Source organism: Schistocerca serialis, chromosome 1 (assembly GCF_023864345.2).
Source record: "Schistocerca serialis cubense isolate TAMUIC-IGC-003099 chromosome 1, iqSchSeri2.2, whole genome shotgun sequence".
Lineage (NCBI taxonomy): Eukaryota > Metazoa > Arthropoda > Insecta > Orthoptera > Acrididae > Schistocerca > Schistocerca serialis.
The window spans coordinates 982,762,782-982,789,293 of NC_064638.1; the positions used below are offsets into that span (position 1 = coordinate 982,762,782).

The window sequence follows — 26,512 nt, forward strand, 5'->3', positions numbered from 1 at the left end:
AGGAAGCCCACCGGAAGAATGGCACAGTGGGTGACGGCACGCCGCTGTGCCGGCAGGCCAGTGCCGATTGTGAGGAACTGCTGGCAGCGCGGCAAGCAGCAGGCAGCGAAGGAAGGGAAGCGCAGCGACGGGAAGGGAAGGGAAGGGAAGGGCGTGCTGGCGCGGCAGGGACCTGTTGTGCGCCGCCGGCTGCCTACCGCTGGCGGCTGGCGGACCGTCAGTCTGCCGCCGACTGCCCAGGCGCGAGCACCGCCGCGCGGCCGCCACTCTGCCACGCCACGCCGCCCCACGCTCTCCGGACGCTCGCACAGCCGGCCTCCGCGGAAGCAGCCTCTCACTCGCCGCCGGATCCACGCCTCACGAGAGTGTCGCCACCCGAGTTCTCGCCGAGGTGCAGTGCAGGTCGTGTCGTTCGTGTGTGTTCCGACCTTCGATCGATTTCTTATATTTCTTTGGCGTAACATAAGTACTGAACTACGGTTGCTAGGAGTATATGCTGTGCTGCGCTGTGGACAGTGCTGATCATGTGATTTTTCTGGTGAGTCTCTATTCGATTTACTGTGTTGCTTATAGCGTTCGTGTTACTACTGCATAGTGCCCACTGAACACAAATCTGCTCCTTGTTGAAGACTGCTTGATTATGTTTCTCGTAGAGTTACTCGTATAACAATAACTACTCCTTGACACCAATACTGAACCTGTAACCAACTCGATTGACAGCTAGTATCAACAGTGGCACTTGCTTTCCAACACTACCGTTTATTTACAATAACAGACACTCAGTTACGTTTAAATTTCTACTTGTCTCACGTGCTTTCTTTTCGGTGCCTTATACAAAGCACATTTTCTTCGTTCAAGTGCTCTGTCCGTTACATATTGTTGTATGACGCAGTACAAGGTTTGTCTTACGTGAGCCAAGATGTGTGTCACCAGTGTTCGAGAGATTGTTGTAATGATTCTTTAGCAGACGTAATATTTGCAATATTTTCATTTGTATTTTGTTTTCAACTGTATCTATATCTAAGGTTACATAACGCAACGTAAAACTAGAGCTTCTGTTAAAAAATCTATTATTCTTCATCGGTCTTCGCATTTTCACTTTTTTTACTATAGCGACAGCTCATCGTGTCATTTTAAGACATTTTCGAGGTTTACCGTTTACAGTAATGCACGAGTTCGTTAAGAAACATCGTTTCTCTCCACCCTCCACGTCCGTAATTGGTTGACAAAAGAGTTAATTATATTCCGAAAATGGCTAGCGCGAAAGATAGAACACAGTGACTATAGGGTACCGGTTCTAAGTGTGAAAGCTGTTCAAATCTACCACTAGATGACCGCTGCTATTTCACGTTGTTTCACGGACAAACGCTCGCGTAGTGTATTCTGCGGAACACGTGGACTTGGCCTTACTGCGCATGAGCTACGGTAGAGCGCGATGCTGGGGACGCATGGCACACTGTGCACAAACAGAATAAACGTTACCACGTGTGATGGCTTGGGCAGTCTTCGTAATCAGACCCAACTACGTACTTCACACATCTGCTTTTGTTTTCCTAAATACTTATTGATATAAGCATTTTTAACGAAAAGTGGTTGCCATAGTCGTTTACCCTCACAACAGTTCCATGATGGAAAGACCGCTTCAGCAGTATCTTAACTATTTACTTACGACCCAACTAGTTAAAAACGCTGGCGTAGTGTATTCTGCGGAACACGTGGACCTGGCCCTACTGCGCACGAGCTGCGGGATACAAGTTTATTTCATAACTTGGTTCAAACAAAACCAATAGACAACCTAAAATTCTCTGTCCATTTGTAACAAATGGGCTCACCCGTCCGGTTACCGTTAAGAACAAAATTGTGAAATAAACATGTATCCCCGAAGACTTGACTCTAATGCCATAAAACTAATTGGATCACAACTAATATTTGTCATGCAGCTGAATCAGCCTTTTTCGTCATGACAGAATTCTACAGCTGCGGACGCCCACAATACAAAAATGTCTGCCTCTGAGTGTTGTCCAACGTATAACTGAAATTCAGAGGCACTGCTGTTCCAGTGCTACCATTAAGATGTGAATGATGCACAAGGATTAGGTGAAAGGTAAATTTCTCCGTCTTCATTACTCGTTTCGAAAATTGTGTACACAAGGGGATGTAGTGCAATGCAATGAAGAAACATGTGTAAACTCCATTTCTCCACATTTTCTTTTCTTTGACAATGCTGGAGGTTGTGTACATATTCTTAATACTCTGAATTATCTCCATACACGAGAAATTTTAATACGAGATGAAACAAATGCCTTCACTACTTTTTTCGTGTATGTCTTATCTGTGCTTGACGAAGAAAGAATGAAGTCCCTGCAGCTTCAAGAAAGACTAGACTTAGTGTAAGTAAATTGCAGTTTATGTGAATCACATTACTGCATGAACAGTTTGAAAGACATCCACCTAATCTGGTCGGCTATGTGAGACCCCTTCCTTTTACGTATATGAACCCTTTGGAATATAATGGTTCAAATGGCTCTGAGCACTATGGGACTTACCTTCTAAGGTCATCAGTCCTCTAGAACTTAGAACTAATTAAACCCAACTAACCTAAGGACATCTCACACATCCACGCCCGAGGCAGAATTCGAACCTGCGACCGTAGCGGTCGCTCGGCTCCAGACTGTAGCGCCTAGAACCGCACGGCCACGTCGGCCGGCCCTTTGGAATAATTTCTGTAAATGGTTACATTAGTAACTATAATAACGGTTTTTCGAATTTACTATCCGCATACATAAACCATCAAACTTACTCGGGCTTTCAGATACACCAAAATGTTTCAGACTAATTCTATGCAATCGCTGAAAATTACTGGAATCACTGAAAATACTGTGTGAGGATTTAGTAATCTAGGGTTTAATAGAAAACATTCACCTAGTTCCCGTATGCAGTTTTTCTTCCGTTTATGGTTCACTACGAAAAATACTTAACGATAAACCATGAAACATCATCCAGGAAGCATTTTATGACTACTGGGCTAAAACCTAAAAAGTGTATTCTATCTCAGACAGCTGTGGTGTTTATGATGATACTAACAATCGAGTGAAAATCTTGGAAACCGACGAACTTCCTCTTGCGGGAAGCACAGCGATGGGAGAGCGGCAGCTTGATGAATCACGGGGTCACTGAACTAGTGACTGTTTAAGAAAAGGAAAGAAGAGACCTTGAACCCCAACATCCGCCGTGTAACCTTTAACCGGATAACATTTTATGGCGGGAGTTATCAGGCGCTACGCTACGAGGCGAGCGGTAAAATATTTCATGCTCAGCTGTAACCGACACCCCCCTGTCCGATCGGCTATTTTACGACCGCACGCGAGTGCACTTCGACCTCTGACCTGCGGTGTACTTTCCTCCGTTTATTGAAAAGCTCCGGCATTAAGCGCATGATGAAAGATACTTTATTGTTCCGACGATTAACAAATCTACTGTGCCATGACCCTGTACAACACAGAGCTGACCGCCATGTAGATAACATGAACAGATCCTGGACACATGGACGGATGTAAGGAAAAGCGGGCAGCAAAAGTACAGCTTACCAACAACGACATACCTTCGACAGTTGTGGAAACGAGCAGTGAATGAGCGGTTTTTACAAACCTGTTGATTCACTCCTGCGGTAAAAGTCGTATACGAGGCTTGTTACAATAGAAAGAGACTGGTGCCATGAAATGTGTGTACTTACCGAATATGTTCAGTGAGCGTTGACCACCTTCGATGTAGGACCCGTTTGAGTCCTCGCACGCCTGACGTCCTTCCTTCCACTGCCCAAAATATTTCTGCATTTCGTTTCCTGTGAGGTTGCGCGGAAGTTCTTTCCATTGTTCTTGCCTTTTGGCCGAGTGCAAGAGAACGATTATAGGAAACTGCTCGTCAAGTGCAAATAAGTAGATAACTTTTGTTCAAACTTAATACAGTGTAACGACAAAGTTGAAGATCGCAGTTTCGAAATAATACGCGACGATGGATAATTTCTTTGTAGTGTGAGTAGCCTCATTTCTATCATGTCGTAGTATTTAGCGAATTGAAGCACGATGTCACTGATGGGAACGTCAGTTTTTTAGGAGATTACAAAGTAATCTGTTGGTTAAAACTTTTCAGAAAAAAATAAGTCCTGAATCTAGAGAAATGTGTAGTTGTATGGCTCTTAAGAGTGTTAGTGTAACAGCTTTGACCATACGATCAGTACGTACCAGTTGTGCCGGATATGCAAGTACACGGGAGTAACAATGCATGGGGATTATCACAAACCCTTCGCCGTACATTAAGTATGTCTTCGTGATTGCCTGCTACTATAAATCGTAATCTGTATGAAAAATACAGTATTAAATGTTTGACAGTTGGAATGTCGCCTGTGTGTGCGAGGGATCTACGTGAAACTACCGTAATTCGTTGTATACGCAATGTAGTGGGTAGCAAATGGTAACATGATTGTCTGACTCACTTTAAAGTGGTCGCAAATGTGCTGCCGAAAATACCAGAAAGAGGATAACGTTATTTTTATTAAATAGTTGAAATCTGGTCAGTTAAGCTGAAAGACAAGGCTGTAGGCATATCCTACTTATTTCAAAGATCCTTAGGTAATGATTCCGTAGTGATCGCCAAAACAGAGGATCCATTACGATTTCAGCTGGAGAAAATAACAAAACATTATAACACTTCATCCGTGAATAAATCGAAAAGAATCTTTGATATTGTATAAGACTGCTGTGCTACAGACTGAAGTATACAAGCAAACTTCCGAACAGGCTTTGAAGGCCTAACGGTACCGACCGAACACCGTGTAGTCCTCAGCCCTCAGGTGCTACCGGATTTTGATACGGAGGGGCATGCGGCAAGCACATCGCTCTCCAGGCCGTTGTCAATTTTCGTGATCGGTACAAACCGAAGTGTATAAATGCAAAATCTCATGAAAAACCATGATTTAGTTTGCTAGAGACGTCATCGTAAAGGTTTAGCGATATTGCGCCACTGGAGGAAACTCATCTGTTGGGTGGGCTCGATTTCGAACCATGGGCGTCCTGATAAATAAGTCAAATATTTAATACAGTGCCACATCACTGTGGTGTACCAATAAAATTTTCTTAAGAACGTACAAATTGACGCCTTTTATAACAGCATCACTTGGAAGTTAAGCTAAATTATGACAGTAATTTTTGCACAGCATTGTAGACTGATAATGCATACACAGCCTATCATGGGCGAACACAACGCCTTACGAAGTTCAGTGGTGGCACTGTAAGAGATTGCTGGCGGCGCCAGCAGTGTAAGGTAAATCTGTGACAATACCAGCCGCTGGTGCTGGCGAAACATTAGAAAAATCACTAAATAAACATTGGCCGACGAGAGCGAGACAAAATCGAAAAGGCAGTACATCAACAAGTGGCTACGAAAGCGTTAACAGTTCTGTGCAATGTATGTCTGTTAACTGCACTGAATCAAAAAATGGTTCAAATGGCTCTGAGCACTACGCGACTTAACTTCTGAGGTCATCAGTCGCCTAGAACTTAGAAACTAATTAAACCTAACTAACCTAAAGACATCACGCACATCCATGCCCGAGGCAGGATTCGAACCTGCGACCGTAGCGGTCTGCACTCAATCATATACAGCTTCCTATTCTTTTCAACGAAGTTTTCTGGTATGAGAGAAATCCCATTTTATGCTGTTCCTTTTACATTCGTCATGTTTCTGTAAATCATTATTATTTCCCGATGACGGTTTTTTATTTCTGGCACTCAGATTCTCTCCTATGTTAAACATCTTTCAGCGAAACCCATCGCCATTTGACGCTTACAGTGCGCAGTCATTATTTAACTGCTGTTTAGGAACACATATTTAATGTGTCATTTAACATTTTTGTCTCTTCACTGCATTAATACTTTCGGGCTGTTTACTTTAAAAGAAAATTCATTGTACTTAGGAGCACCTAACTGGGATCGAATGTCATAACGAATCAGTGTTGAAGTGCACTGTTTCAGTGTTGCGGTACTGGGACTTAAAAAAACGACTAGAAGCCAAGTATCGAATCAAGGTAGCTGCTTTCACTGTGGACAGTGTGTTCCTCTCGTCTTTGACATTACAGATACATCTAAAGCATGCATTTGTCGTGAATACCACTGTTTTCCTTACTGTAATTTAAAGTTTCTTCGAAGGATGGGTTTTAGCATTCGTCGAAAGTGCCCAATGGAATCGCAGAGGTTCAAAAAAATGGCTCTGAGCACTATGGGACTTAACATCTATGGTCATCAGTCCCCTAGAACTTAGAACTATTTAAACCTAACTAACCTAAGGACATCACACAACACCCAGTCATCACGAGGCAGAGAAAATCCCAGATCCCGCCGGGAATCAAACCCGGGAGAATCGCAGAGGTCCTATGGGAGGCTGTCCTGTCTAGAAATACGAGGGCGGTGATTCAACCAACGTGTCAAGATCCTCGATTGTTCCAGGAGGCCGTCACTAGAGTGGAAAAAAATCCAATAAATAAAGATACGTCATATTTTTCTCAGGCGAACTTGTTGGACCGTTAACCGTTGCAGAAGAAATTTTCCTAGTTTTACAGACAGTGAATTACAACACAACATTAAATTTATTGGATATTCCACCGTATTGACAGCTTAAGTCTTTGCTCTATTCATCTATTCTTTAATTTATTTAAGTTATTCTGTGTATCTCAGGACGATAACATTTGATTATCTGTGATATTTGGGTGTCTTTCTTCTGGACCAGAGGATGTTTCCAATTTCCTTGATAGCTTATGACATTTACAAAATTACTAGAAAGCACACGAATTTGTAATTGTTAAGTGACGCACTCATTTCTTCCCGTTATATTTTTTGTAAGTAATTTTACAGCTATTTTACGTATTATTTCGGATGCATATCTGTTTATTGTTGTCCCTCATTTAGCCGAGATTTACCTCTGTAAATTATTGAAAGCAATATCCTTATCTGAGTTTTTGTGAAATATTTTCCTTCTGACAGAACCCCTCAGATTCGTTATGATTTCTCCGTGTAGCAAACGGCACGTGTGCCTTTAAATGATGATCTCACTTCCTTATTTCCACTAATTACTATTAAGTTATGGTATTTCAGTGAAAGTATGATGACATTAAAATCCCCGATTCGTCTCGCATTAAGCTTAACCGTTTCAGTGTTTGTTGTGCAGCACTTCTACGAAGAAGACTCAATCGGAAGGAACTCGCTGAGAATTATTATAATCGTGGAGAAACTATTTGGATATAAACATAAATTTAATTTCAGTACGAAGAATGTTCACAATACGAAAACTATAAGCCAGACGAGTTTAGAGATACTAAACCTTAAGAGAGTTAAAATAGCTGCCATTACAGAGTACAATAGCTTTCCTGAACATAATACCTCAGGTTGATAAATTCCATTCTCGATTTTGTATGCCGTGCATAGTTGTGTGGTTACCGATTTCACAGAGAGTCACGTGCCCCATCATTTATTCCTAAAGGGAGCAGCCGGAATCTGGCGGTCAGTTCCGATGTGGAAAGTGTTAGCCATGCCCAGCGGCCGTCCGGAACGGTCTTTAGGAGAGCGTAAATTGCTGCTGAGGGGGGAACCGGACTGCCTTAACCTACCAGCTGACTGGTAACTGACCGTAGCGAGCGGTATGGGCCCGTCGGACTACCCTCATTTAGTCATCCGAGGATTTGTCCACTGATAGTTATCTGAGCTTCTCCCGTGGCCTTTCAAATATGGAAACAGTAACTAGCGAAAACCTAACCTAACGTACAGGTTGTTTATAAACTGGTTATTCCAAAGTAACCTTTATTTGCGAAAGACCTAAATAACTTACAGAGGTGTTTGACACTGAATGTAGTTTATCTTCAACTTTTGTTTATAAATGTTCAGTGTGGCACCTTTTGCAACGTAGAAAAGGCCCATCTGTAACCAATTTCCAGCCAAAGTCTATAAGGAAACTCTTGATGTATGCTGGCAGCTGCTTGTGTTATGCGTTGGTGCAGCTCGTCCACATTTTACGGAGGCGGAGAAACAATTGCTCTGTCTTTCATGTAACCCCTTACATAGGAGACCATTGGGGTTAAATTAAGTGTTCATCGTGGCCGAGATATTGTTCTACCGCGTTTGATGAAAGTCGGCACATTACTACGAGATATGCGACAACTTCACGATGATAATGTGGATGCACGCCATCTTGATTGAAAATAAAGTCTGTGCCCATATCCTGCTGTAACTGAGGATTAGGTAATTTTCAGGCATGTCCAAGTACGAAAAGCCAGTTACAGTTGACTCGGCAAAACAGAAACACCGTAAGTCTTGTTACATCTAACAGTACAAAAAAATTAGCCTTAAGTGAATCCGTAAATGTTTGATTTATGTGACGTCGTTTCCGCTCATCCCATATCCGAACATTACGCCCATTCACTTTAACGTAGATCTGGAAGATGGTATCGTCACTGAACATCATTTTATTAAGAAAATTATGTTCAGTTTGCATTTCTTTAAAAATTTGCACACAAAACTCAGCTCGTTTTTCTTTGTCATTTTCTCTTAAAGCTTGCAACAGTTCCAGTTTGTAGGGTCTGCATCAGAGGCGTTTCCGTAATACTTTCCACTCTGTAATACTAGGCGTATTCAGTTCTGAACTGCACGTCTCGTTGACTTACCCGACTACGAATATAAGGCTGCCAAACTTGATGAACTGCTGCGTCAGACACTGCTGGATATTAAGTCCTGAATTGTCTCTGAACTGTAGTAGGGAATATGGATTCACGAAATCGTAAAAAAAAAAAAACTGAGCACACACTGCACCATTATACGACACCTTGATGACTGTTGAAATAACACATTCACGGACGCCGTCTAGCGGGAACGTCGGGAACTAACAATGTTAGGCGCAAATAATCTTGACGATATATTGCATTCAGTGCTGTGTCAAATATTCATGTAAGTGATTTACCATTTTCGCAATTAAATATTACTTCTGTGTAACTAATTTATAAACATGTTGTATTGTTTACAGGAATAATTTCACTTTTACTGAAATACTGAATAAGGCACTCAGTTGACTCCGTATCAGAATTATTTAGTATAGCAGCGTTTCGACTTAAAAAGTGACTTATACAACAGCCAACGATTATTTTCATAGTCATATACCTAAAGAGTATGCAGACTCTGTTTTTAAAACATATAATTTGGTACTGTTACTCTTCTATGTCGGGCTTTCCCGGTATCACTTTTTCTACCAAGCTTATTTTTCTGGGAAACAAAGTGGAGTAAGCAACTACCCAACTATGTTTATTAAATAAACAACAACCTTCACCAAATATCTCGAGTAACGTATCACTGTGTTAACTGGAGGCTGCAACGCCTTGTCGGGACACCATAACATAATTTCCGCTTGTTTTCCTAAAAACACTTCAGGTTAATATTGGAACGGTTCATTCAGCAAACCCGTTGTCGATTTCTTTAAATTTACAAACTTTACAGCGCGCTGTTCCTGAATACTTCGCTCCTTACAGGATGTGAAGAACGAAAATTACGAAACTACACTGTTGAATAAGACAAATTTTTCTATTTTTAAAAGCCCACACAATTAGTATATGTGCAGCTCGCAGACGATAATCGCCCTGCAAGAAATCGTAAAGTATCATTTTCAAACTGGATTATGGTGGTTTAACTCAACTTGACTTGCAGGAAAGTCACCCAATAACATGAGAAACTTAAGACGTGCTGTAGGACAACAGCGAGTGACGACAATCTATATCAGCCTTTTTTACTAATAGGACATGTTAAAGTGGAAATTAGAACATGACAGAAGTATTCCACTATTGCCATGGGTAAACGGTTGTTTTAATACACTATACACCACTCGACGAGGTGTTTGATGCAAGTAACTCAGTCTATAGAAATCAGACGTCATCGATCGGTTCTCACTGCTTCCTGCCCATCGCCTACTTTATTTAGCACCGTGTTTAGTGTACTAAAGGATAACTCACTGGCGCAGTTAACGAACATTGAAACGATATATGCGACATTCAAATTGTTGGTATGTTAGGCGCGCGCTCATCATTTATTGTCTGCTGTGTAGAGTTAAGAGTGGGAGGAAAGTAACCTGTACCGGTTAGTGTTATTCTGTTCTCACCGTTCACTTACACCTATCAGCCACCTCAACCAGAATATTATTAGACCGCGTACAGTACAAGGGAACTTCAGAAAGGAAACATCACATTATTATGGCAGATCACAGAATTTTTTATTGAATTCTGTACTTCATAGTGAGACAAATACGTGAAATTATGTTTCAACATAGTTACAAAATCTCTGTAAACAACGATCAGTTCATCGACAATAGAAATCCGCTCCTTGGACACGGAGTCATTCGAGAATTGCAGTGTGAACGTCCTCATTGTTGGAAAATCTCTTTTCCTTCAGGTTCTCTTACCCCTCCTTCCAGATCAGCATTATCCAAGTCTGTACAATCTTGCTAGCACCATTTCACTACATATGGATTTGCACCAGGCCCACTTATCGTTAGGATTTCACGGTGAATCTGTGCGCAATTTCGACGTTTTTGCAATAAGACTCATACTATCCCAGTGCTTCAGCTTCGGGTTAAGTGTCCAGTTGCTGCACCATTTCACTCGCACACTATGATGCACATCTTCTCAGTGCCACAGTATAACTGTGTCTGCAGGAGACCAGGAACAGAAGGTGATGCCCACATTACTAGCTCAACCCGCTCAATTCAGCAATTGGGGAAACAATATCTAAATGTTCTCTGACATCAATCGCAAATTTTCTCCCACCCTCACTCCAGTGTACAAAGACTATTCACTTATTAAGGTCCGATCGGTCGCGAAATCTATACGATGTGAAATTCTGGTGAAACTTTACACAGCTGTGTTGTTCATTGTCTGTAGTATTCTCGTCAATCGCTTCATGTCGCTCTTTTTAGTACTGAGAGCCAGTCAACACGTAACAATGCCTAGAAAATAATGTCCCCCGCAGAGTACGAGTACCTGCTGAGAGATTTCGCCTGATTTCATGCAGCCCACATAACATAAATGTTATACATTTCCTCCTTCATGACAATTCTCGTTCGCATAGTGCAGGGACAATGAAGGTGCTCCTGCAGGGTTTTGCAACGAGAAGTGTTTGATCATCCACCATGCAACCACGACTTGGATCTCTCTGATTTTCATCCCTGTTGATATGAACTGCTGCCTATGAAGACAACATTTTGGCACAGGCAATGAACTGCTGCCCACTGTAGAGAATTGGCGGAAATCACAGGCGGCTGCCTTTTTGACTAGGGTATTGGAAAGTTGGTACAACGCTACGACAAACGTCTAAGTAGGAGCGGCGACTATATAGGGAAGTAGCTGGAAGTTGTAGTAAATACTGCAAATAATAGGTTTTTGGTATTTACAGTTTTGCTGTATTTACCGTTGTTTTCATTCGCGACTAATCGGACCTTTATAAACGGATAGACCTCGTATTTCTTTCGAAGAAGGGGAGGGGGGGGGGGAGGGGGGAAGCATTTGATGTACGACCCATCGATACACACTGGAGAAGAGCTGTCTTCCGTTTGGCTGAAACTGCAGACATGATCGCGTAACACCTGATTATTATGAGGCAATCATCAGGACTCAAATGGTAATTGTGCTTTGATGTATGCGGACGACTTTTTCAAAAGATCTCTAAAACACTATTCGTCAAACGGCAGTCTGAAAACCATCTTCGAAAATCAATACCATCAAATCCTTCAAAGATGCCTAACGGACTTATTGTCACTTAAAGAAGTGTTTCTTTTATCTCCAACGATCACTCTAAAATTTTGTATAAGCAGTGTGAAAAAATTAACCTCAATATATTTTTTTTACTTCGGACATCGTTAGTTAATTTGCTGCTTAAATAACAAAGCTCACTTGCTACTTTGTGTCATTTCCTAATCTCATTCCTTAGTAACGTCTCGTTTAATTGAAATACATTTCATTGTCATTGTTTTGTTATCGTTGATACTCACCTTAAAACCTCATTTCAAGACACCAAACATTCCGCTCGACCGCACCCCTAGCCTTTTGCCGTATCTGGCATAACAATACAAACCTAAAAGTTTTTATTCATTCTCCGTGAATTTTAATACTCTCTCTAAATTTATCGCTGCTTTTCTTCACAGCTTCTTACTTTGTATATCGAACAATGTCAGTAATAGGCTACTGTTTTTCTCGATTCTTACAACAGTAGTCTGGTTTCTATACAAGTTGTTAATAACCTGTCACTCCATGTATTCTACCCTGTTGCCTTAAGAATTTCAAAACGTGTATCTTACCTTCATCCTCAAGTGATTTCTCGCATTCGCGAACAGATCTGACGAATATTCGCCCTGTTTGTATTTCTAGCATTTACGTTTTCCTTTCCTTTCTGTAATGGAGAATATGTCTTAGCCGTTTAGATGTTGGAAACGTTTCCATTTGCAAGTAATGGATGCTTCATTTTTTTCTGAAACCGATGACTCGTCCCACTGAGTTGATGGGAATGTCTTATTCAGGCTAAGAGCTGCTGTATGCTCGTCTGGCACCTTGGAACCTGTCCATCTTCCCATAGAGCAGTGTGGTGTCTGGATAGCCGCGCTGATGTTTGTCTGGCGGGTAGCGGAGTCGCTTTTAAGCTGTCACCTTACGAAACGAGCAGTCGTCCTAAATCATTAGAAGGGTTACCGTTACGTCAGCGTCTTCAGGACTCCACTTCAAAGACGTGCCGTACGTATCTCAAACCTTTCACAGTCACTGGTGCTTTAAGACATCCGGGTGCTTTTTCCTCACGTGGGGCTATCGAATGACCTTCTTTAGTTTGTGGTGTTCCATTTTCCGTCATGCTGTGCCAAAGTAGAGTTGGCAGATAAATAATCTTAGCCTAGAGGGAATATTAGAAACCCTGTTTCTAAGTTTTTCTGCCAGTGCAAGAAAACGAGTAGAGATGCCATTGACAGTGATACACTGAAAAAGTAAATTTTACAAAACTAAATCTTTTATTGCTGAGAAAACATTTACCACTGTCATGGAAAGCATTTAGTAACAGTGTGTGACGCATCTACATCTACATCTACATCCATACTCCGCAAGCCACCTGACGGTGTGTGGCGGAGGTTACCCTGAATACCTCTATCGGTTCTCCCTTCTATTCCAGTCTCGTATTGTTCGTGGAAAGAAGGATTGTCGGTATGCTTCTGTGTGGGCTCTAATCTCTCTGATTTTATCCTCATGGTCTCTTCGCGAGATATACGTAGGAGGGAGCAATATACTGCTTGACTCTTCGGTGAAGGTATGGTTCTCGAAACTTTAACAAAAGCCCGTACCGAGCTACAGAGCGTCTCTCCTTCAGAGTCTTCCACTGGAGTTTATCTATCATCTCCGTAACGCTTTCGCGATTACTAAATGAACCTGTAACGAAGCACGCTGCTTTCCGTTGTATCTTCTCTCTTCTATCAACCCTATCTGGTACAGATCCCACACTGCTGAGCAGTATTCAAGCAGTGGACGACCAAGCGTACTGTAACGTACTTCCTTTGTTTTCGGTAGCTAACTATAACTGAATCTCAGATGCTATTGCATTTCGTGAAAGTGAATCTGAAACATTACACTATTACTCACATTTGTGAGTGACAACGTAACATTACGACAACATTAGAGATCACATAAACATTGTAAACGTCAAGTAACGGTACCTGTTATGTTCTGTGAAGGCCCCCTTTCTGTAAATTATTTATTCCAGTAAGCAAAGTAAGATATGCAGAGCCCAGCTACCGTAACTACATTAAGCGATTCAGGGGTACCGTAAGTTTCTGCCAGAACTACAAAACAATGTTTTACTACGGAAGCTGTCTCTAGGGTACTACAAATTTCTGGCAAGACTTTTCAAAAATCCTGCCCAAAGAAAAATTTTCTGTGAAACATGTCAGATACATGTAGAAAGTTCGTGTCATCCACAGTTTTATAGTTGGATTAAAGAAACCTCATCAGAGGACAGTTTTGTCACACAGTTTACTTAGTATCGGAACATATAGTTATTCGTATTATTCAAGGTAACCGTACATTCAAGTCTATCTGTTCATTTTTGTATTTGTTTCATTCAGTAGCCTTTACAGTGAACATATTTCCAAGAGTGTGTGTCGTAATAAGTTTTATTGCAAGTAATCCCTATAAACCTTTAGAAGACAAGTGAGATTTTCCGATTTCCTTGTGTTGGTTAATTCAGAGAACGTTTCGTATACCTCAGAAAATTCACATCTATTTTCCTCATTTCCCTTACACCCTGGGTTTCCACTGTGTAACTATTGGTACTATTCTATTGCATTTACCTCGTGTACAAAAATAGAATTAAAACAAAATTTTAAAAAACTGATCAACCCACAAAGTGACAGATGCAAACAATGCGTTGAAATACTTCAGTCTGAAGATAATCACTGTGTGGCTGAAACTAAATGCGTAATGAAGGTCCGCTGTGTCTATAGAGATATAAAAGAAAACATGTCATTCACGATATCATCAGACTGGTCGCCATGTTTTCCCAAAAATAGTCAGTGGGAAGTGTATTATTTTCTCGTACACTCTGAATGTCCTCTTGACATTTCACCTCTTCTGATAATTCGCTGGTACTTGATAACCTTTACCTTCGACCTATCATCTTTTTACTTGCACTTGTCACAATAAATGTTAAGTATGTAACGTCATAAAAGTGTAAAATTACTGTATTACTTCCATAAATTCGTGTGGGTATTGAGCGATGTTTCAGAATTGATAGTTCTAAATATCGTTTCGTGTCTCACACAGGAAAATGTAAAAGTCATCTCGTTAATCCAGCCCGTTAAGAACGCACTGTCGTGCAGAATTTTATATTAAAATATCCTTCCAGAAAGGACTACTTCGTAAATGGGAAGTAAGACACAGTTAATACTGTTTAACTAACTGCTATTGTCCCTACGAGTATGTAGCGTCTCCCAGTCACATAATATGTTGAAACACAAATATAGACAGCGCAAGAAATCACTAAAACGGAGAATAATTAGGGTGTTCGGACGTCTCTGAAGATTTAGCGTCACTAAAATATCCCACTACTGTAAATACTGCAGAAGAAATGCACATAAATATAATGGAGTGAAGTTAATGAACTATATGGTTTTCAGTGGCCCTACCGCAGTATTTCATGTCGGAGTAACAGCATGCGCTGCATTATGTTTACGACCGAGCCAGTTATCAACGGCGCAATTTACGACGGGACTTTATTTGAGAGGTCAGAAGTGCAACTCGTTTCAGATAAATCGAATCCTTGCTGCTGTTTACTGCTCGGTATATTCGATTAGTCGCGGCTACGGTCACCGACGCGGCCGTGCATTACGCGGCAATTTATCGCCGAAGTGTCGCGCTCCTGACAATGTTGTTCCAGCGACGCTCCAAGAAGGAAACGCGTGCCCTACAGTATCAAATAAACTGTAGGTCACAGTTTCGTAGCTGTTAATTGTGCGTTCTCGTGAAACTGCCGCTGAACGTCACTGAGGAAGGAAGAACGACTAAAAACTCAATATCAGAAAGAAGGAACTTAAGAGAAGTCATTGACACTTTACACGCCAGTATGACCGCCGCAGATTATTCTTCAGCAATTTTATGAGTATTTAAATTAATTTCCTTTCATCAGTGAAGAGCTGCAAACACAAGGAAATACCTAACCACCTCTGTGGAGGACTCTGAATTACTTCGTCGAGCCGGCTGGGGTGGCCGAGCGGTTCTAGGCGCAGGTTTGAATCCTGCCTCGGGCATGGATGTGCGTGATGTCCTTAGGTTAGTTAGGTTTAAGTAGTTCTAGGGGACTGATGACCTCAGATGTTAAGTCTCATAGTGCTTAGAGCCATCTGAACCATTTTTTTCTTCGTCGTTCGCCGAAGATGATCGTACTACGGTGTATAGGCTGGTGGCAATAGTGTCTTTTTGAGGGCTGTAAATTTTATAATTAATATGGAACTAGAATCAGAGTATACAGAACAGATACTTCATGCATCACACACACACACACACACACACACACACACACACACATACACACAGTTATGACCTATCCTAATACTTGATGGTCCTCGTTATCATAATTTTTGTTAACCACGTTCTGTTGCTTGAGGTTCAGATAGAACTGTCTGGCCACTTTAGACAGGAAATCTAGTTGTTTTTTTATTTGTGTTTCGAGGTTGATATTTGCTTTCCGACTACGTATTTGGGCACATGATTTTCCAAGGGATCCAAAAAGTGTGGCAAAAAGACGCATTGTGGTCTACCCCCGAGACTGACTTGCAGAACGTGGTGACTTACTAAGCTTCCAACGAAGAATTTGTTACTTTAAGTAAAAGTTTCCGGCTCTCTGTTGGAAAACTCATCATTGTAAAATTTCTGAAATGTACATCACCTTCTGGTTTGGTGGTGATGGCCTTTCTTTCTGTATAACTTCGACATTCGTCGCCGGCCTATGTGGCCGTGCGGTTCTAGGTGCTTCAGTTTGGAACCGCGTGACCGCTACGGTCGCAGGTTCGAATCCTGCCTCGGGCATGGATGTGTGTGATGTCCTTAGGTTAGTTAGGTTTAAGTAGTTCTAAGTTCTAGGCGACTGATGACCTCAGAAGTTAAGTCGCATAGTGCTCAGAGCCATTTGAACCATTTTGACATTCGTCTTTTCTTCTTGCGTAAATCTCGAAAATCGGTATAACAATGTAACCTTACTTTTATCTCGTTAGCTACATAGGCATCCATTTCCTTGCTCTTTCCATGAGACTACCTTGTTTCAGGAATTCACGTACTCTTCATCACGGTTCCTTTTCCGGTTTCTGACATTTTTCCCACCTCTTTTCAGTTCTTACACGTTTTTTAACTTTATTTTGCAGCACCTCGTTACCCGAGACAAACAGTATTATGAGTTTACCTCCGATTACGAAGTTCGACTACGTGCGTCATATAGACAGTAAAATTATGTTGGCAGCCCTAGATAACCACTGAATAACACAGAGTAACAAAATTATGCTTTCTGCTTTGGACCTATATGAAAGTGAAGTCATGAAATTTTTTGTGAAAAATCATACAAAGAAAGTGGTCCTACAGCATAGATAAAGTTGGTTCACGTAAGATCAGTAGATGTCAGCAGCACGCACAAATGTCACATTGTCCAAATCGACGATGGTGGGCTTTAGGCCCATCTGGTTCTGAGTCCTTTTTTTTAGGTAAATGACATAAGTAAAATCAGTGTACACTAGTGAAGGCATTAAAAATCCTGGGACACATGTTAGCGAGAAACAGACGTATGTGATCAACCAATTCCAGTAGGAGACGATGCAAGAGACCAAAAAAATGTTAAAATGTGTGTGAAATGTTATGGGACTTAACTGCTAAGGTCATCAGTCCCTAAACTTACACACTACTTAACCTAAATTATCCTAAGGACAAACACACATCCCCATGCCCGAGGGAGGACTCGAACCTCCGCCGGGGCCAGCCGCACAGTCCATGACTGCAGCGCCTCAGACCGCTCGGCTAATCCAGCGCGGCTGCAAGAGACCATTGTCCTTCCGCGAACACACGTTGCAGTCATGCAGTAAATTAATTTCTTCCACGCATCCCTCATGAACTGACAATGGCGGCAAAATCTAATTTAGAATGGAACAGAAAAATAGAAGAAAATGAGGGGTACGAGGAGGGAAAACCGCTGCGATAGGCAAGCTGTAAGATAAGATGACTGCCGACGTTTAAAAGAAGAGATAAGTGGAAATTCATGTTATTATAATGCATTCAGAAGACAAGTTTATCGAACAACAACCTATCTCATTACTAGTTACAAATACAATAAAACAAATTCTGCAACGTTAGCAAGGGCTAACAGAATACATACAACTAAGAATATGACTAACATATTCTGATGGGGAATGTAGAACTATTCCCGGCGGAGCTTCGAGTCCTCCCTCGGGCATGGTTGTGTGTGTTTGTCCTTAGGATAATTTAGGTTATGTAGTGTGTAAGCTTAGGGACTGAAGACCTTAGCGGTTAAGTCCCATAAGATTTCACACACATTTGAACATTTTTTTTTTTTTTTTGTAGAACTATTAACACATTTACAGGAGACTACGATATTCCAATAAATTCTGAATATTGAGCGGTGTTATTGACAGGTGGTATGTTTTCTGATTTTTGTCCGAGTTGATTTCATTTTATGCACGATATTTTGGCGAATGGGCTAATCACTACCTTCTTCACACGTTCCAATCAGTGGTCTTACGTGTGCTCTCTGTCTGGACGACAAACTGATCGGCTGGTTTGGAGCTGTGGAAGCCAATTAAGCTCAATATTTTGAGCGGTGTGGTACCAACAACGAGATTAGAAACCAATGAATATGTGATTAGTGGCCAATTGTCACCTTCCAATTAGTTTATCGGCTCTTAACTTAGGTTAAATGCTGATCTAAGAATGAAAGTAGTTTAACATAGAAAAAGTATCAAATGTTTGCTGTCCACCAATTCCGGTGTCAGAAGTAAAGGACTGAAATATGCCGACTGATTAAAATAGTTTACCGTATCTTTACTCGAATGTGGACCTTTTTTATTCTTCTGGCAAACGGTCTACCTGGTTTGTTGTGGTGGAACATCTTAAAAGCACAGATATAAGTCTGAATCTGCCGCCGCTACTGTACTCTTTCAAATACCTCAAATGTTCTGCTTACCTTTTTGGACGCGCTCTATGAAAAATGGATATGACGACAACACTGGCGGAAGTGCAGGAGGAAGGTTTAAAGTCACGTCTGCTCCAAGTTAGAGACTCAATTCTATTGCTTTATTATAAGAAACCTGCCAGGAAGTTTCAGATCACTCTATTAAACAGTGAAAACTCCTTCTGGAAACAGTGACCTAGGCTGTGGCTAAGTAATTTTCTCACTATATCTTTTCTTCCAGTAGTGCTAGATTCGCAACATATCCAGGGAAACTGTGAAGTTTGGAAGGTACGAGAGGCTTACTGCTGGAAGTAAAACTGACAGTCGTGAGTCATGCGTGGATAGGCTCAGTCGGTAGAGCGCTTGGCTTCGAAAGGCGAAAGTCCCACGTTCGATATGCAAGAGAGTGGATCAAAGAAGGTGAAATATTTTTACTGGTATTCACTCTAAGAAAGTCGCCGTACATGTCGGGGAAATATACACAGATAATTTCAGTGTGTACCATAAATGCCATTGTCGTTTGTAAGAGGTTCATCATTCAGCATTTCTATAAAATTTAATTCATTTTTTGTGTTCATGTCATACATCAAAGAGATAGACTGTAAATAATACCTTTTTGTTCTCGATTGCTGAAACGACCTAGTGAGCATGGATCTGGTCACTGAACTCCACAGTGAATTAAACTCAGAGTTCCCATTGTCAAATGAACACACAGTCACCTTTAGTATTTATCCACAACTGTCCTTATACATTACACAATACAAAATGTAGGATTTTTATTACCATTTCTTCATCTTTATGTAACATATACTTCAACTGCCACTTCGTTCCACTCTGGGCAAGTAGCAGAGTTTCATGACAAGATTACTGTCTTTGAAAAGATGTCCTAATGGAGACAGTACACACCAATACTTGGCTATCCTTTAAGCAAAAAGAAAGGAATACTTTTTCGTCGCTATGTAGTTAGAGAGCGCAGCTGCCTTCGAGGAAACGCTAAGCGGATCCCGCGAGTGATTAATGACCAGCTGAGATGTGTTTAGGGGCACCTGGGAGTTGGCCGCGTCTGCCATGCTGACACGGATCTCTCAGTACGAGAGAAAAGCATTTACTTCTACTCTCTCCTCTGAGAGCCACTTCATGCGCGACCACCGTCACATCACGCCCAACCCATTTGTTTAAGAGAAGCGCATGTTCGCCGCTGGTATGTAGGATACATAAGAAAGAAAGTGATTCTCTTACAGTACGTTTGACCTTGCAGGTTGATGTAAACTTGGCCAGTCGTGGCGTTTGTACTATCGTGGTCACGCTACTAAAATTTGTTATTTGTTTCTGAGACAGAGCAGTACGGTTTCAAGGTAACTAACGTCACCAGCTTTGCTTACGACGAATTTGTCGCACAACGCATTACTTAACAGAAAATTAAATGGGCTGACAAAATAATGAATGAGGAAGTCCTTGTAAGAATGTGAGAGGAGTTTATGGAATAGCGGGATATGTCAATGGAGAAGGAACCAGAAGTAAGCTATGACTGAAGCAGCCACCGTAGATCACATAGTAAAAGATATCGCCCTTCACTGCCTCACGGACGTGAAGCAGAATGCTGAAAGAGTAATGACTGAAGATTTGGTGCTATCGTTGATACTGCTAACCAGAAAGCTCCCAATTAATCCTCGAATTGAGCACTGAAGATAGGAAGGATGACATTTGGTGCTCATAAATTCTGAATGCTAATTTAATCACCTTCTATCACGGCCTGCGTAATTTTCTGTCGTCGGCTACGCAGTACACACTTTCCAATATAGTTCTATATTAAGCGGCAGCACATTTTTCAGTTTATTTCTCCGTTCCTATTCTGAATGTCTGGAATTTTGTGACTGTTCCATGTTGGATTTCTCTATATCTAGCGTTTCAAGAACATACACGTTTGTCAGCTCTGAAACATTATTTAAAAAGTTGAATGGATGTGTTTCCATTAAGACTCATAGGGTTCCATATGTACTGCTGGAGTGATGAGATATAAAGAACGCATCAGTTTTATCAGTTTCTGCTAACAGTCTTAAAAGTAGGGCATTTACAGCTTAAATAATTATACATACGAAAAGGATCACTTACAAAAATTAAAATATACTGAGGTGTTGCTGGTAGAACAGAAAGTCCAATTTGTCGTTAGCTGTTTTATTTTAGTTGCTTAGAGAGTAGTTCAACTGGTTTAGTACCACGAAGGTACATCCTCAGGTGAATTTCAAGGTAATTCTTGTATATAAAACTTTATTAGAACCTTACTAAGGGATTACTAAGTTGAGAATTGTTAATAGTAGATTAATACTAAAAATTAAAATCATGGCACACAAATTAATAACAAAACGTGTGGGCAGCTATCATAAAATTACTTTCTAATGTCCCATGTTATCTAAATGGCTTAATAAGTGTTACAAGGGACAACGAGGAGCACCACTGACGTAATCACAGCGGAAGCCGAGCTTAATAAAGCTATTTGTCACTGATAATTTATCTTCGAAGAGCGCCAGACGTCCTTAAAATAAGTCTTATGAAAGTAGTGGTGAGAGATGTCCAACATGGGCTATAAGTAGATCCAAATGAAAGAATAATTAAAACAATAATGTGAGACCTGAATTTCTAGCGGGGTATACAATGTGTACATAACTTACCGGAATGAAGTCAGCGACGTGGTAGACGACTACCATTACTTCGACGGGAGTACACTTACCATTTTCAATGCAAAACTGTCATGAAATGGCAGGGTGAGCTCCTGTCGAGACACTGGTGGTTGTTCGACGACGTCACTGGGCGTATTCCCGTAAGTTATTAAAATAATAATTTCGGACTCAGATGCGGTAACGTGAAACCGTCTAGACTGTTGAAGATCTAATACTGAGACGACATCGGAGAATACAACACTGTCTAAATGGGAGCATTAGACTATAATTTATTTATTTATTTATTCGTATGGCTTACATGCAGTTTAAAATTACAGGTATATGACATTAGTAATACTACATATAACAGGAATATTAAAGTACAAAGCTACATATGTTGTTGTTGTGGTATTCAGTCCAGAAACTGGTCTGATGCAGCTCTCCATGCTACTCTATCCTGTGCAAGCTTCTTCATCTCCAATCAACTACTGCACCCTACACCCGTCTGTATCTGCTTAGTTTATTCCTCTCTTGCTCTCCGATTTTTACCCTCAGCGCTGCCCTCCTAAACTAAATTGGTGATCCCCTGATGCCTCAGATCATCTCCTACCAACCGATCCCTTCTTCTAGTCAAGTTGTGTCACAAATTTCTCTTCTCCACAACTCTATTCAGTACCTCCTCATTCGTTGCGTGATCTACCCATCTAATCTTGAGCATTCTTCTGTTGCACGACTGCTCGAAAGCTTCTATTCTCTTCTTGTCTAAACATTTATCGTCCATGTTTCACGTCCAAACATGGCTACACTCCATATAAATACTTTTAGAAAAGACTTCCTAACGTTTATATCTATATTACATATAAAAGTAACTAAATGTCAATATCTAGATTCCTAATCCATACGCTAAATGAGCTAGAACGAATAGGCAGGATGACCAGATATTGGATTTCCTGACTACAAACATACAGACATATCAAAAGTATATTACAACAAAACAACTAACGCAGCAAATTGGGATCTTGATCAGAAGCCAACAATTCAACTTCTGTGTTAGGAGTTTTTATTTCAGTCCAATTTCCTTCATCGTACATTCCCTTTCTACGCAGTTTTATTTCCTTTCCTAAACTAACTTTGTGCCCATGACCTCAAAACGACTGTGTAACCCTCATAATTTAGACAGTGTAAGACGACGCTGACGCTCCGAATCATCTAAGCTAAACACAAGTGGAGTTTCCCCCTCACGTTCTGTTCGTTACCTTTGCATGAAACCGACAGACTTCTCTTTTTAGGCTTATCTGAAACGTTTGATATATTGGCCCCAGTCGACACTTGCCAGAGCTATCAAAACCGCGACGGATGTTTGTTCATGTTCTGCAGTACCAGTGGGTACGCAAGAGTACGTGATACATTTCTGTGTAGTATCCCAGCCATAGCAGCAAGACTTAAAACAGTTGATTTAGTTAAATACTAGCTGTTAAACAAGAGTGTATAGACTATTGCGAGCTTTTCCTCTGACTGTACCTGTGGTAGTTTAACATATTTGTCACCCTTACACATTTTTTCCTATTTGATCTTAATACCAGACGCATGCTCTTGACCTACGAGTTTCTAATTAACCAACACCAGCCTGTCAGATAAAGATTTCAAATGTAACCCATCATCAGTGTATTTCTCTTACTTAACAACTATAGCAGTTTAGTCGCTTTTTGTCTATTCATGTCAAAGTGTTAGGGCAAAAAGAAAATTACAAAATGTATAAAACAAGTAACTTAAATATTTCAAGCTTTAAGTGTGTGAATGGTTAACCATGGATAAGGAACAGCGGTAAACCTCTATATCTTTCGGAGATGCTTAAAGCAATTTAACAGTATCTTCGTAGCTATGCGCTCCATAAATGTCGTTCTCATTAATAACTGCTTCATTGTTCGACCTTTTTTAATCTATTTTTTTTCTGAGTTTTGTACCATACGTCAGAAAGCGGTTACGTACTTTATACAGAAATAAGTAAAATATACCTAATAAACGTGGGCTCCAAAATGCATACCTTAACAATTATGAGCACTTGTTCATCTTCGATACTGTGAAACAGATCTCTTCTACTGTAAGGTCTTCGCTTTTCATATTTTGGGAGGAGGAAATATTGACTAAAACAAGACAAAAATTTGTAGCAAACATGGGGTCTAAAATACCCACTTTTAAGACCTATTACTACTTGTTCATCTTCGCTAGTATAAAATACTTCTACTGAACAAGTGCTCATAGCTCTTACGTTTGCGCTTTGCCCTTGTTTATTAGGCTTTTTTCCTTGTTTTGGTGTAAGGAATCTGTCCTTAGTCCGCATCTCGTGGTCGTGCGGTAGCGTTCTCGCTTCCCACGCCTGGGTTCCCGGGTTCGATTCCCGGCGGGGTCAGGGATTTTCTCTGCCTCGTGATGACTGGGTGTTGTGTGCTGTCCTTAGGTTAGTTAGGTTTAAGTAGTTCTAAGTTCTAGGGGACTGATGACCATAGGTTAAGTCCCATAGTGCTCAGAGCCATTTGACCCATTTGAATCTGTCCTTAAGTTTGGCGCTGTTTTTCGCGGACTCCTTATATATGTATGAGTCATCAGACGTCATTTCTATAGTTTTTCTGTAGATATCAAGTCTCTCATGCCACGCCCAGAGTCGACGGAAAGCGTCGGTTTGTGTCCTATCATGAACAAAATTATTTTGAAAGCGGAATTTTATGTGTCCATTCGATAGAGCGGTCCCACATTAAACTTGTGCGTTAAACGCTTTTAGATATGTGTTAACAGGTGCATTAAAACACGGAGAATAACCACCACTCAAGCACCAACTGAACAGCACTGCTGCTGGGCTGTAGGAGCACCGTTTTGTTTCTGAACAAGTTGCCAACCTTTATTACTTCCTTAGTGCTGAGCAAGTGTTCCACGTTACCACTCCACCGCAGACGCATTTGGAGACGAAAACCCAATTTTTAGAGAGAATATCTGTATCTTCGAACTCCCGAACGTGGGTGGCTGAGAGTACATCTGAATCTTCAGGCTCCAGAGCGAGGGCGATTGAGAGAACGCCATACAGTTCCGCTGTTGACTAAGGAGGACATTATTCAGGCCACTGATACCTATGCTTTCCATATTATTAGTGTTGCTTTAGACTGAGTCATTTTCAAAATGTTGTCGGTTTTCATGAAGTGTTTCCTAGACCTCAGTCTACGGGCGGTTTGTACACAAACACTTAATGAATGGCTAGGCTTGGTGAGCAGGTTCCTTCATTCCATATTCCACCTCGGTACACATGTCCCTAGACCCCCGAGCAATAACTGGCCACGTCTCATTTAGTGCGTTGTCAACTGATACACGGCAGGTTATGCGTATTCGGCTAAACTTTGTTTAGTCGTTCTATTAATAAAATGGTCTGGAGTTTGTAGCTAAGTCCTTTAAAACACTCCAAGTATGATGAGATTTGTTGCCACCACCTTCTCGTAGTCCTCCACACTCTACGTACGAGTTTCGCAGTGACCAATGACTTTTTGGGTTCACTCTTTAAAAGAGCAAACTAACGGAAAACTCGCCCTGGTTTTTCGCAGTGAACATCATGGTCCACTGCGCAGAATGCCTCTCTTAGAGCACTTACATGAACTTTAAAGGTCCGGCGCTCACAACTGCAGATGGAAAAGAGAAAACTCTCTTCGTCCGTCGGAAGTTGCCGCTCCCTCACTGTGCCAGTTGGAATTGTCAGCAGTTTATGACAGCAGTGTCTCCACCTCCGCTCTGACGGCTCCCACTGTTTACCGGAGGACTTGTTTGTCCAAAGCCGATCGTCCTGAAACTTTGCTTCACTGGTCACCAAGTATTCATTATTTATGGTTTAGCGTATTTTGCCGTCAGAATGTATGGGTGGGAAGAAATAAAATTATCACACGTTCTGATTGTTTGAAAAGATACGTGTTGCTGCAATATTTTCTAAACGCTTTAAGAGAGTGTCTGTACATACGAACTCCCTGCAAGAAACTATCCACGTGTCCAGAAAACGTAGATGTTAGGAAAAAAGGAGGAACCTGTATAGTGTATAAAAATGTAGCAGTAGGAAAGAGGCAAGTCGTGTATTATACAGCATGATTCAGCTGCCCCCATCCTTGGGCGTTATACAATCTGCAGTGCTTTCAACACCATGCGCAATATTTTCATATTCTCTCGCTCTCTATGTGCGCACTATTAGTCCTACAGAAAAAAATGAACAAAACCTATTTGTAGGATATTTACTGTAGTTAAATTTTATACTAGGGTAATTTTTCGCTAGAGGCCATAGTTTTCGAATAAGTCAAGAAAAAATACGAAAGTGACCTTCATATGCGTTTTTTTTTTTTCTTCAAATTGTTCGAAAACCATGACCTCCAGAGAAAATGCATTCGAGTATATAATTTAACTACATTAACTTTCCTACAAACAGGTCCTGTTCATTTTTCTGTTGGGCTAGTAGTTTGTGCATAGCGAGTGAGAGAATATGAAAACCTCGCACTTGTTTGTGAAGGAGTAGCGGGTTGCGTAAAACTCTTAGGTAGGGGCAACTGAAACGTCCTGTACACAGAGTTATTCACAAGTAATGAATGTTCTGTAAATACATTAAAATATTACCGAAGTATACTGTTTCTAGTTGTAAGCTCTGAGCTGTAATAATAAATCAGCTGTAGTAATGAGAAGGCAAACCTGCATTGTAATAATAATTAACTATCGCAACGAATACTGTAAAATTCAGCAATCTGATCGAAAGAATTTTGAACAGTATAAACTGCCTGAATTATTAACTGGGACATGAAACCTAGAGTAATTGGCTTTGCAAATTTGCCGTGTCCATGGTGTTGCTGTAATTTTGGCACAAGATACTCCCGCAACACGTCCGGGTACCTGAAACCAGTCTCCTTTCTTCGAAAAGAAAAATGATCCATTAAATTTTGAATAGAACGTGGCACGAAAGATGTAAGTAAGCTGTTTATGTTCTTATATTGGTAACGCCACCGCCACGTAGCGCTCTGTATGAAAATCACTGGCTGTGCTGTGTGCAGTCTGTGGCTGGGT

At 41.0% G+C, this 26,512-nt stretch overlaps 1 protein-coding gene across 1 annotated transcript in view; it reads left to right on the forward strand.

Annotated features, from left to right (window-relative positions):
* Positions 1-233: 233 nt before the first annotated feature.
* Positions 234-26,512, forward strand: part of LOC126453583 (discoidin domain-containing receptor tyrosine kinase B-like) — a 204,308-nt gene continuing 178,029 nt past the window's right edge. The window contains exon 1 of the mRNA XM_050091128.1: positions 234-538. The gene's annotated coding sequence lies outside the window, so the exon portion shown is untranslated. The remainder of the gene's footprint in view (positions 539-26,512) is intronic.